Genomic DNA, 12285 nt, shown 5'->3' with positions numbered 1-12285 from the left:
CAAAAAACTTACAAGAACTTTCACAGCATAACCAGAGTTGACGGTGGCTGGTCTGAGGCCGCCATTTTCTTTGTCCAACGCCACCATTCAAAGACTAGAGCCCTCGCTATCCCAGCACCCTCACCTGTTACGGGTTCACTTGTGTCCCCGCCTCCCCCTGCCTCCCTAAATTCATGTATTAGAGCCCTAACCTCAGGTACTTCAGGATACGACTTAATTTGGAGACAGGTTCTTTACAGAGATAGGTAAGTGAAAATGAGGCCACAGGATGGGCCCTAGTCTGATGTGACTGATGGCCTTAGGCAAAGGGGAAATGTGGGGCCCAGAGACAGAGGGAAGACGATGTGAAGGACACGCCGAGGGGAAGGCCGTCTACAAGCCAATGACAGAGACCTGGCACAGACCCTTCCCTCCCAGCCTCAGGGAACCAACCTTGCCAAACACCTTGGCCTCAGACTTCAGCCTCCAGAACGTTGAGCAAATAAATTTCTGGTGTTTGAGCCGCCTGGTCTCCCTTTGTGACGGAGGCCCCAGGGAACCGCTACTGCGTCTGCGAGAATGGAGTCTGAGACGAGGCTAGTGTGCAGGCACCGTATTTGGGAGGTGGTCCTAGGAAGCAAGAGTGAGGACAGGGGGTCATTGAGGTTGATGCTGTAGGAAACGAGGGCTTGATTCCGCCTGAACTTTCTGAGAAGCCTCCAGATGTCCCTCCAGTTCTCCCCCGGAAGGACCCACACAGGCCTGCTCACTCACAGGCCTCTATCCCTCAATGTCAAGGGGCGTCGACTCCTTTGCACTTCCGAGCTGTGCAGAGGGCAAGGGAGTTCCCACCCAGGGTCAGAGGAGCCCCCCCCCACCCCCCGCCAGGCAGGGGGTAAAGGTGGGGGGCGTCCACCCAGCCGGAGCTAAAATCAGAAATGCGGGCGAGAGGACCGAGTTGAGCCCAGACACGTGTGCAGTAGAAGAGAGAGGCACGTTTTTCATTCTGAGTTGAAGGTGTCTGCGTGTAGAGAGGTCCCGAAAGCAGTCCACATGCCGCGCTGAAGCTTGGGGAGAAAAACATGTTTGAAGGAGTCTCTTAGTTTTAAAACTTTTAAAAAAATGATTACGTATTTATTGAGAGAGAGAGAAAGATAGAGAGAGAGAGAGAGAGCGAATCCCAAGCAGGCTCCTTGCTGTCGGCACAGAGCCTGATGCGGGGCTCGAACTCACAAACTCAGGTGAGATCCTGACCTGAGCCGAAATCAAGAGTCAGATGCTTAACCGACTGAGCCACCCAGGCGCCCCAGTTTTAAAACTTTTTAAGGTGAAAAAGCTCCAACCTATCCCAAAGCAGAGGCCACGGTGTAAAGAGTGCCCACGGGCCGCCTCAGCCAGACTTGATCTCAAGCAATATTAGGAAAACCTCTGGACCTTGCAGATCCCTGAGAGGGTCCCCGGGCCACACTTGAGAGTCGCCACTTTTCCCCTTGCCACTCTGGGACGGAGGCTGGCGGGGCTCTGGGTCTGATGCCCTCCGCCCTCCTAGAAGGCCCTTGCCGGCTTCTCCCGGGTGTGGCCTTGAGAGAGCTCCCTGCCATCTGTCAAGTCCCCGCCACCCCCTTCGCTCTGCGAGGGGAAAGCTGAAGGCCTAGGAAGAAGTTTGAAGGGAGGGAGGAGGAAGAAAGAGGTGGGAAAGAAAAGCAAGGCAAGAGAGGGAGGATTTAAGGCCAGTGGGAGGAAAGGGGGGCGCAGTGGAGCTGGGGGGTAGGAAGGGGCAGAGGCTGGACCCTGGTCCGGAGGAAGGGAGGGTCCGGCCCAGGGGAGGCTTCGGGGAGGGCCAGCTGACGGTGGGGGAAAGGAGACGGAGACCGCCCTGGCTTTGCAAAGGCTCCCAACTTTGGAAAGGGGAAGAGACAGCCAGGTCCCCGGACTGGGGGCTGCAAGCCCCACCTCCCCGCCCCCTCCCCACACTGCACGACAGGGCCTTCGGTCTTTTCCCGGGCCCCCCTGCTTGGGTGGCATCCGACCGATGGTGTCTGAGCCTGGTGTGATCCTAATAGCCCTGAGCTCTGAAGCGCTTTCCTGGAAGTCTGATCTCTCCTGCCCTCTCCTTCCTTCTGTGCGTGTCTGTGCCCTAATCTCCTCCTCTTATAAGGACACCAGTCATACTGGATTAGGATTCACCCATATGACATCACTGAATCTCTTTATTTTATTTTTTTAAAGTTTATTTATTTATTTTGAGAGAGAGAGTCCCAAACAGACGCCTCGCTGTCAACGTGGAGCCTGACGTGGGTTCGATCTCACGAACCGTGAGATCACGACCTGAGCCCAAATCAAGAGGCAGAAGCGTAACCGACTGGGCCACCCAGGTGCCCCTAACCTAATCTCTTTAAAGGCTCTGTCTCCAAATGCAGTCACGTCCTGAGGTCCGGGCGGTTTAGACTTGAGCACGGGAATATTGCAGGGGACACATTCCAGCCCATCGCACCTGCCCACCAACACCCTACTCATCTTGCTGCTGACAGAAGCTTCATTCAATTGGGAGGAGTGGAAGCCACGACTTACCCAACCTCCCTCCCCAGCTCCCCACCGCTAGGGGTGCTATACGACCGACCGATGATAACAGGTGAGCTCTCTGTAGAGTCTGCGCCCCGACTGGGGCTCATCGGATGCGTCCTCATGATTAGGTTCCGGTCCTCATGCATCTTCCACTGGGACATGACCAAAGTGATGCTGTGTTCTTCTCAGGGTACCCTGGCACAGAGCACCTGGTGTCCGTTTGTCCCACCGTTCCCGGCATCCGCTTGGATCATTCGGTTAAGATCCCTCCCCACATCTGCAAAGTAGTTATGTATTTATGAGTATGGATTCATGGCTTCCTATTTCATTCAACGGGCTATAGTTCGCTGTACCGTTATTTACCTGAATGCTCAAAATTTCTCAGATTTGGCTGGTGGGAGCCCTTGTAACTCGTTTAGCTACTCTAGCTTTAGGGTATGTTTAATCTTCAATATTTTTAAGGTTTTAAAAATACTTTGCAGGGCAATTCCTCTCCTTCCCCCGCCCCCCCCCCCCCCCACATTGTTATTCTCTTCCAGAATTCTCTTGGCTATTCTTGAAGAGTTTCTCTTCTCATACTGAGATGAAAACTGATATGGCCAATTATGGGGGGAAAAAAATTCAAAGGGAAATTTTGGTTAAGATTCCTGTGACTTTATGGAAGAAAAAGAAAAAAAGAAGTAAAATATTTTCTGTAAGGACATTGCATTTTTCCTCCCTTCGCGTAGCTTCTATTTTTATGCCCTTTATTCAAGTTTTTAAATTATGTTCATAAAGTGTACCTATTTCTTCTTAGGGCTTTTCCTCTGCATGTCACAATTTTCGTGACAGTTGTGAATAGTATCCCCCCACTAACCACACATGAATATTTTTAAGTTGGAGATTGTTAGTTCATAGGACCCCTATTCATGTATACATTGCACTCATTTCCAGGGCGCCGTGACAAATGATCACAAACTGGGCGGCTTTAAGCAGCAGAAATCAATTCTCTCACGGTCTGGAGGCTGGAATTCTGTCATCAAGGCAGGCTGTGCTTTCTCTGAAGGCTCTAGGGGAGGATCTTTCTCGCATCTTCTATACATGGGGCCTTTGCCCTTCTGATGGCCTTCTCCCTGAAAGTCTGTCTGCGTCTCTTTTTTTTGTTTTTGTTTTGTTTTTTAGAGATAGAGGGTGCAAGTGAGTGAGGGGCAGAGGGGGGAGGGGAGAGAGAGAGAAAGAGGGAGGGAGAGAGAGAGAGAGAACCCGGGCTCACCCGGGATGGGGAGCTCGAGCTTACCTGCCATGGGACTTGAACTCACAAGTGGTGAGATCATGACCTGAGCCGAAGTCAGAAACTTAAGGACTGAGCCACCCAGGTGCCCCTGAGTCTCTCCAATTCTTCTTCTTCTTCTTCGTCTTCGTCTTCGTCTTCTTCTTCTTTTTTATGTTCATTTACTTTTGAGAGAGAGAGAGAGAGAAAAAGCACGAGTGGGGGAGGGACAGGGGTGGGGGACAGAGGATCCAAAGTGGGCTCTCTGCTCTCAGCGAGGAGCTTGAACTCATGGGGAGCTTGAACTCATGGGGGAGCTTGAACTCATGAACTGAACCATGAGATCATGACCTGAGCTGAAGTTGGGCGCTTAACCAAGCGAGCTACCCAGGAGGCCCCTCTCCAATTCCTATAAGGACACCGGTCATATTAAAGGCCCATGCTGCTTCAGTGGAGACCTTATCTTAAATGATTACGTCTGCAAAGACCCCGTTTCCAAATAAGGTCCCATTCGGAGGTTCTGGAAAGGATATGCATTTTGGAGGGAATACGATCCAACTCAACACATACACATTTCACATTTATTAGATACTTTCTCATGTATGTGGCACAGACTACTAATTGTTTCACTCTATTTATTCTCCTTTTTGTCACTATATAACCCCTGAGTTTTTGCAAGTTACATGGCCCTCCATACATAATAAAGGCTACATTTCCCAGACTCCTTTGCTGCCGGATGTAGCCGAATGACTAAGTCTTGGTCAATGGGATGTGACAATAAAGGCCAAATGGCAGCTTCTGGGACCCTTCCTAAGAGACAGCCAGCTTGGTCCTTTGCCCCTTTCTCCTCCGCTTCCCCAGCCGGGCTGACAGATCGTCCTACCTCTGCAGCTTATATCTGGACTTTTCTGTTTGAGATAAACCTCCGCCCAGGGCGTCCCATACTGCATATACTGTCCCATACTGCACAAACCTAGGGGGTGCATTCACACGGTAGAACACAGAAGGGAGACCTTGGAGCTTTGAGGTGAACAGACCATCCTCAGAGGCCCCTGCTCCCGGCTGGTTTCAGCCTCCAGTTGGGGGCTTTCAATTACTTACAGGCAGTCTTGATTTCACGAGTACGTTTTTGACAGTTCTTTAATATCCAGTAGGTTTTTGTGCCCGGAGGGGAGCACTCAATTGTATTGGTACTTAGTGTATTGGACAATTTATGAAAGTAGTAGAACTCTGGAAATCAATTTTCCTTGAACATTTAAACATTATTATTAATGTGATTAATTACACTTCCTTAAAACTTAAATGGCAATTATAAATCCAGTATGATTGATTTTTTTAGACCCTTTAGACATTTGAAAAAGATTTTGATGTTTCTTTATTTTTGAGAGACACAGCACAAGCAGGGGAGGGGCAGAGAGAGGGGGAGACACAGAACTGGAAGCTGGCCGCGGGCTCGGAGCTGTCACCACAGAGCCCGACACGGGGCTCAAACTCATGAACCGTGAGATCATGACCTGAGCCAAAGTGGGACGCTTAGCCAACCGAGCCACCCACACGCCCAACCCTTTGGGGTCTTAAATAACAGGTCAAACATTATTTCAGGCTGATTGAGATTTCAGGACTGAGGAATCTAGATTGATTCTTTACTGAGATGCACACACGAAGGAAATTTATACGGAAATCTTCGCTTGTTAGGCTTGGTCTTTTTAACAATGAATTTGTGATATTTATTTGTGGCATCATCAAGGACTGTTACGTTTCCCTTTGTCATCGAGACTTTATTTTTGAAACTTGGCGTCTTTCTTAGAATTTCTGCATTTTCTAAGTTTGCATGGCAATTTGGGGTCTCTTAAGATTTCACTGGAATTTTAGGATACTTTTTCCTGTTCCAGCAAAAAAATGAGCTTAAGCTTTTGATAGTTACTGCACTGAATTTGTCAGTTGCCTTGGGTAGTTTCAACATTTTAACATATTAAGTTTTCTAGTCCATGAACATGAGGCATCTTTGAATGTATTTGTGTCTTTTTAAATGTCTTTCAGCAGTGTTTTAAAACTGGCCATGTCTAGGCCTTATGCCTGCTTATAATCTCTTAGTAACTCTGAAATTATATATTCTTTAGATGTATGATAAAAAGGTGAAATGTACTCTTAAGTATTTTAGTCTTTTTCCTTAAACGGGATTGTTTTCTTAATTTCCTTCTCAGATTGTTCGGTAGTGGATAGATGTACAATCGATTTTTGTATGAATTGGATTTAATACTTTTTATTGCTATTCTAAGTATAATACTTTCCCCTTTTCCATTTTTAGATGATTGTTGTTGATATAGAGAAAAGGTTTTATATATTTATGTTGTGTTCAGCTGTCTTATTTACTCTTTCTTTTTTCCCCACGAACTGGAGTCTCTTGGGTTTGGAGGGTGTCAAATTGTCAACAACAGAAGACAGTTAATATCTTTTTTTCAGTGTTTATACTAATTATAGAGTTTCTTTGTCGTGTTTCATGCATTAGAACTCCAAGTCAACGTGGAATAAATGGTGATAGGTGCCCTCCCTGTCATATTCCCAATTTAATTGAAATGATTTTAATGTTTTACCATTTATAATATTCATTGCTGCATTTTCCGTAAAAATCTTTTCCTACACTTCAGCATTTTTTATTTTTCTTTTTGCTTAATCTTTTAACGCTGGCCAAATCCTATGAAATTCTGTTCAGTATTTATTGACGTGACACCACATGGTTTTTCTTCTTTAATCAGTCATAATGGATCACGTTGATCTATTTCCTGTGTGTAACTATACTTGCATTTTTTGTAAATCCTCTTCATACGTTGTTGATTCTATTTGTAAATATTTTATTTATAATTTTTGCATCTATATTCATAAGTGATATATGTATTAAGGCTATTTCTTTACAACAGGAGTTGGGAGAAATTTTCCATATTTTTCTATAACTTTTAATCTCTTAGCAACACTGAAATTATATATTCTTTAGATGTATGATAAAAAGATTTCTGGGGCACCTGGGTGGCTCAGTCAGTTGAGTGTCCGACTTCAGCTCAGGTCATGATCTCACACTCCATGAGTTCAAGCCCCGCATCAGGGTCTGTGCTGACAGCTCAGAGCCTGGAGCTTGCTTCGGATTCTGTGTCTCCCTCTCTCTCTACCCCTCCCCTGCTCATGCTCTCTCTCTGTCTCAAAAATAAATAAAAACATTAAAAAAATTTAAAAAAAGATTTGTGAATACAATTGGTCCTGGTGGGGTTTTTTTGTTCTTTCTTTCTTTCTTTCTTTCTTTCTTTCTTTCTTTCTTAGTGGTAGACCTTTAATTATGTTTCCAATTTCCTCCATGAGAATAGGTTTATCCAAGTCTTCGATTTCTTCTTGGGTCAGTTTTGTTAATTTATGTTTTGCCAGGAAATTATTCATTTCCTCAAGGTTTTCAAAGTCATTTCTATCAATTCACATGAAATATTCTTATGTAATTCTTCTAGTATTTTCTGTATCAAGGTTATATTTTCTTTCTCATACTTTATTTTTGTATATTTTGCTGTCTTTTTTCTTCTTTCAGGTTCTTGCTGGATTTATTTACTTCACTAATCTTTTCAAGGAAGAGATTTTTAAATTTATTTGTTCTTCCTACCATCTAAAATTTTCTAATTAATTTCAACTTTGATCTTTATTAATTTCCTATTTTTGGTTTCTTTCATTTTTCTAATTTCTCTTTAAAAAATTTTTCTTAATTAAAAAATTTTTTTAATGTTTATTTTTGAGAGGGCGAGAGAGACAGAGCATGAGCAAGGAAGGGGCAGAGAGAGAGCACAGAATCTGAAGGAGGCTCCAGGCTCTGAGCTGCCAGCACAGAGCCCAATGCAGGGCTTGAACCAACAAGCTGCAAGATCATGATCTGAGCCAAAGTCAGATGCTCAACCAACTGAGCCACCCAAGTGCCCCTGCTTTTTCTAATTTCTTAAAATGGGTGCTGAATTACTATATTTATCTCTTTTGTGTTAATTAAAACATTTAGCTTATTCATTTTTTTTTCTGAGTATACCTTTACAAAATTTTTTCTTAACATTTATTCATTTTTGAGAGACAGAGAGAGACCCAGCGTTAGTGGGGGAGGGGCAGAGAAGGAGAGACACACACAGAATCCGAAACAGGCTCCAGGCTCTGAGCTGTGCACAGAGCCCAACATGGGGCTCGAACTCAAGAACCATGAGATCATGACCTCAGCCTAAGTCAGATGTCCAACTGACTGAACCACCCAGGCGCCCCTAACTTTTTTTTAAGCCATGTTTTATAAACAGCCCCTAAGCCAAGCCCCTAAATCATTTTTTTTTTTTTAGGTAAACTCTATCCCCCAATGTGGTTCTCAAACTCATGACCCTAAGATCAAAACTCATGCTCTACCTATGGACTGAGCCAGCCAGGTGCCCCTCTGAGTATAACTTTTGCTGTGTTCTCTAGATTTGGGTTTGAAGTTACATCAGTTAGGGCACATTCAGCTACAAATAACAAAATATCTGACTCACAATCACTTGAATAATGCAGACATTTATTATCTTACTTAAAGGGAGATTAGAGGTAGAAGTTTCTACCTCCAGTGGCTTAACAATGTTATCAAAAACTCATACTTTTTCTAGCTTTTTGCTTCACCATCCTCAATATGTTGGCTCTGTGTCCTCATGGGCATCATCATCTTATGGTTGCAAAATAACCGCCACAATTCCAGTCATCACGTGTTCTCTCCCACTCATAGGCAGGAAAAACAAGGGAGGGACAGTGCAGTGAAACCCTACTTGCCTGAAATGTCTTTCCAAAGAAAAAAAAAAAACCAAAAAGCTCTCCTAGTAGACATTTTCTTATGTTTGATTGGTCATAAGTGGGACACAAGGCCGCTCCTAGCTTCAAGAGAGGCTAACATGTGGCAAAGGGCAATAGGGTTACATGACAGATGCAGGCCAGTCATGATGCAAACACTTAGGAGGCACAGGACAGAAACTAAAGGAGTTTATGACCACAAAACCAAACCTGCAGGAGATCCTAAGGGGGACTCTGTCAGTGGAAAGCAGCAAAGACTACAATGGACCAGAGACATCACAACAAACACGAAGTCTACAGATAACACAATGGCGCTAAATTCATATCTTTCAGTAATCACTCTGAATGTAAATGGACTAAAAGCCCCAGTCAAAAGACATAGGGCATCAGAATGGATTAAAAAAAAAAAACAAAAAACCAAGATTCATCTATATGCTGCCTGTAAGAGACTCATTTTAAAACCACAGGATACCTGCACAGGAAAAAAACCTCTTTGATCTTAGCCGCAGCCACTTCTTACTCAACACATCTCTAGAGGCAACGGAAACAAAAACAAAAATGAACTACTGGTACCTCATCGAAATAAAAAGCTTCTGCACAGTGAAGGAAACAATCAGCAAAACAAAAGGCAACCGACGGAATGGGAGAAAATATTTGCAAATGACATATCAGATAAAGGATTAGTATCCAAAATCTATAAAGAACTTATCAAACCCAACACCCAAAAAACAAATAATCCATTGAAGAAATGGGCAAAACACATGAATAGACACTTCTCCAAAGAAGACATCCAGATGGCCAACTGACACATGAAAAAATGCTCCACATCACCCATCATCGGGGAAATACAAATCAAAACCACAATGATATCACCTTACACCTCTCAGAATGACTAACATTAACAACTCGGGCAACAAAAGATGTTGGTGAGGATGTGGAGAAAGAGGATCTCTTTTGCATTGTTGGTGGAAATGCAAACTGGTGCAGCCCCTCTGGGAAACAGTATGGAGGTTCCTCAAAAAACTAAAAATAGAACTACCCTACGACCCAGAAATTTCACTACTAGGCATTTATCCAAGGGATATAGGTGTGCTGTGTCGAAGGGACACATGCACCCCCATGTTTATAGCAGCACTATCAACAATAGCCAAAGTATGGGAAGAGCCCAAATGTCCATCGATGGATGAATGGATAAAGACAATGTGGTGTATGTATATATACAATGGAGTATTACTTGGCAATCAAAATGAAATCTTGCCATTTGCAACTACATGGATGGAACTGGAGGGTATTATGTTAAGTGAAATTAGTCAGAGAAAGACAAAAATCATATGACTTCACTCATATGAGGACTTTAAGAGACAAAACAGATGCACATAAGGGAAGGGAAGCAAAACTAATACAAAAACAGGGAGGGGGACAAAACAGAAGAGACTCATAAATACAGAGAACAAACTGAGGGTTACTGGAGGGGTTGTGGGAGGGGGGATGGGCTAAATGGGTAAGGGGCACTAAGGAATCTACTCCTGAAATCATTGTTGCACTAGATGCTAACTAATTTGGATGTAAATTTAAAAAAATAAAAAATAAAACAAGTTAATAATAAAAATAAATAAATAAAAATTAAAAAATTAAAAAAAAATAGACCACAGGATTCCTGCAGATGGAAAGTGAGGGGATGGAGAACCATCTATTATGCTAATAGACATCAAAAGAAAGCCGGAGTAGCCATACTTATATCAGACAAACTAGACTTTAAAACAAAGACTGTAACAAGAGATGAACAAGGGCATTATATCATAATTAAGGGGTCTATCCACCAAGAAGAGCTAACAATTGTAAATATTTATGCCCTCAACATGAAAGAACCCAAATATATAAATCAATTAATACTTTCGGATAATAATGCCATAATTGTAAGGGACAGATCATCTAGGCAGAAAACCAATAAGGAAACAATGCCTCTGAATGATACATTGGATGAGGTGGACTTAACAGATATATTTAAAACATTCCATCCTAAAGCAGCAGAATACACATTCTTCTTGAGTGCACATGGGACATTCTCCAAAGTAGATCACATACTGGGTCACAAAACAGCCCTCAACAAATATAAAGGGATTGAGATCATACCGCGCATATTTTTGGATCACAACGCTATGAAACTTGAAATCAACCACAAGAAAAAATTTGGAAAGCCCCCAAATACATGGAGGTTAAAGAACATCCTACTAAAGAATGAATGGGTCAAACAGAAAATTAAATAAGAAATTAGAAAATACATGAAAGCAAATGAAAATGAAAACACGACAGTCCGAACTTTTTGGGATGCAGCAAAGGCAGTCCCAAGGGGAAAATACATTTTAATTCAGGCCTATCTCAAGAAGTAAGAAAAGTCCCAAGTACACAACTGAACCTTACTCTTAAAGGAGCTAGTTTTGGGCAGCAAATAAAGCCCAACGCCAGTAGAAGAAGGGAAATAATAAAGATTAGAGCAGAAATAAATGATACAGAATCAAAAAAGCCCAGTAGAACAAATCAATGAAAGTACTGTGTTTTTTTGAAAGATAAACAAAATTGATAACCCCTAACCAGACTTCCCAAAAAGAAAAGAGAGAGGGCCCAAATAGATAAAATCATGAATGAAAGAAGATCACAACCAACATCACAGAAATACAAACAATTATAAGACAATATTAAGAAAAACTATATACCAACAAACTGGACAATCTGGAAGAGATGGACAAATTCCTGGACACTCACACACTCCCAAAACTCAAATGGGAAGAAATAGAAAATGTAAGCAGATTCATAACCAGCAAAGAAATTGAATCGGTTATCAAAAATCTCCCCAAAAATGAGTTCTGGGCCAGATGGCTTCCTAGCAGGAATTCTATCAGACATTTAAAGCAGAGTTAATACCTATTCTTCTCAAACTGTTACAAAAAGTAGAAACGGAAGGAAAGCTTCCAAACTCATTCAGTGAAGCCAGCATTACCTTGCTTCCAAAACCAGACAAAGACCCCACTAAAAGAATTACAGGCCAATATTCCTGATGAACATGGATGCAAAAATTCTCAAAAAGATACGAGCATATCGAATTCAACAGTACATTAAAAGAATTATTCACAATAATCAAGTGGGATTCATTCCTGGAATGCAAGGCTGGTTCACTATTCACAAATCAATCAACGTGATACACCACATTAATAGAAGAAAAGATAAGAACCATATGATCCTGTCAATAGGTGTAGAAACAGCATTGGACAAAATACAGCATCCTTTCTTGTTAAAAACCCTCAAGAAAGATGGGATAGAAAGAACATACCTTAACATCATAAAAGCCATATATGAAAGGCCCACAGATGATATCATCCTCAATGGGGAAAAATGGAGAGCTTTCCCCCTGAAGACCAAACAGAGAATCAAAAAACTATAAGACTAAATCCAGAGAAAGAGAAAGGAAAATAAAGAAGAAGAAGAAATAGAAAAGGTGTAAAAAGAATAGAATAAAAATGCCTGATCAAACAAGCAAACAATTACGTGTGTGTATGTGTGTGTCATATATATATAATAAGAATTGACTAAAAACAAATCAGAAACTATAGCTTGATTGCAAAAGGAGAAAAGAAGAGGGTAGAAAGAAAAAGAAAAGAACAGAACAGAAAAGA

This window comes from Panthera tigris, chromosome B4 (assembly GCF_018350195.1).
Source record: "Panthera tigris isolate Pti1 chromosome B4, P.tigris_Pti1_mat1.1, whole genome shotgun sequence".
NCBI classification, from domain to species: Eukaryota; Metazoa; Chordata; class Mammalia; order Carnivora; family Felidae; genus Panthera; species Panthera tigris.
The sequence above is the reverse complement of the archived record's forward strand: the minus strand, read 5'-3'. Positions refer to the sequence as shown.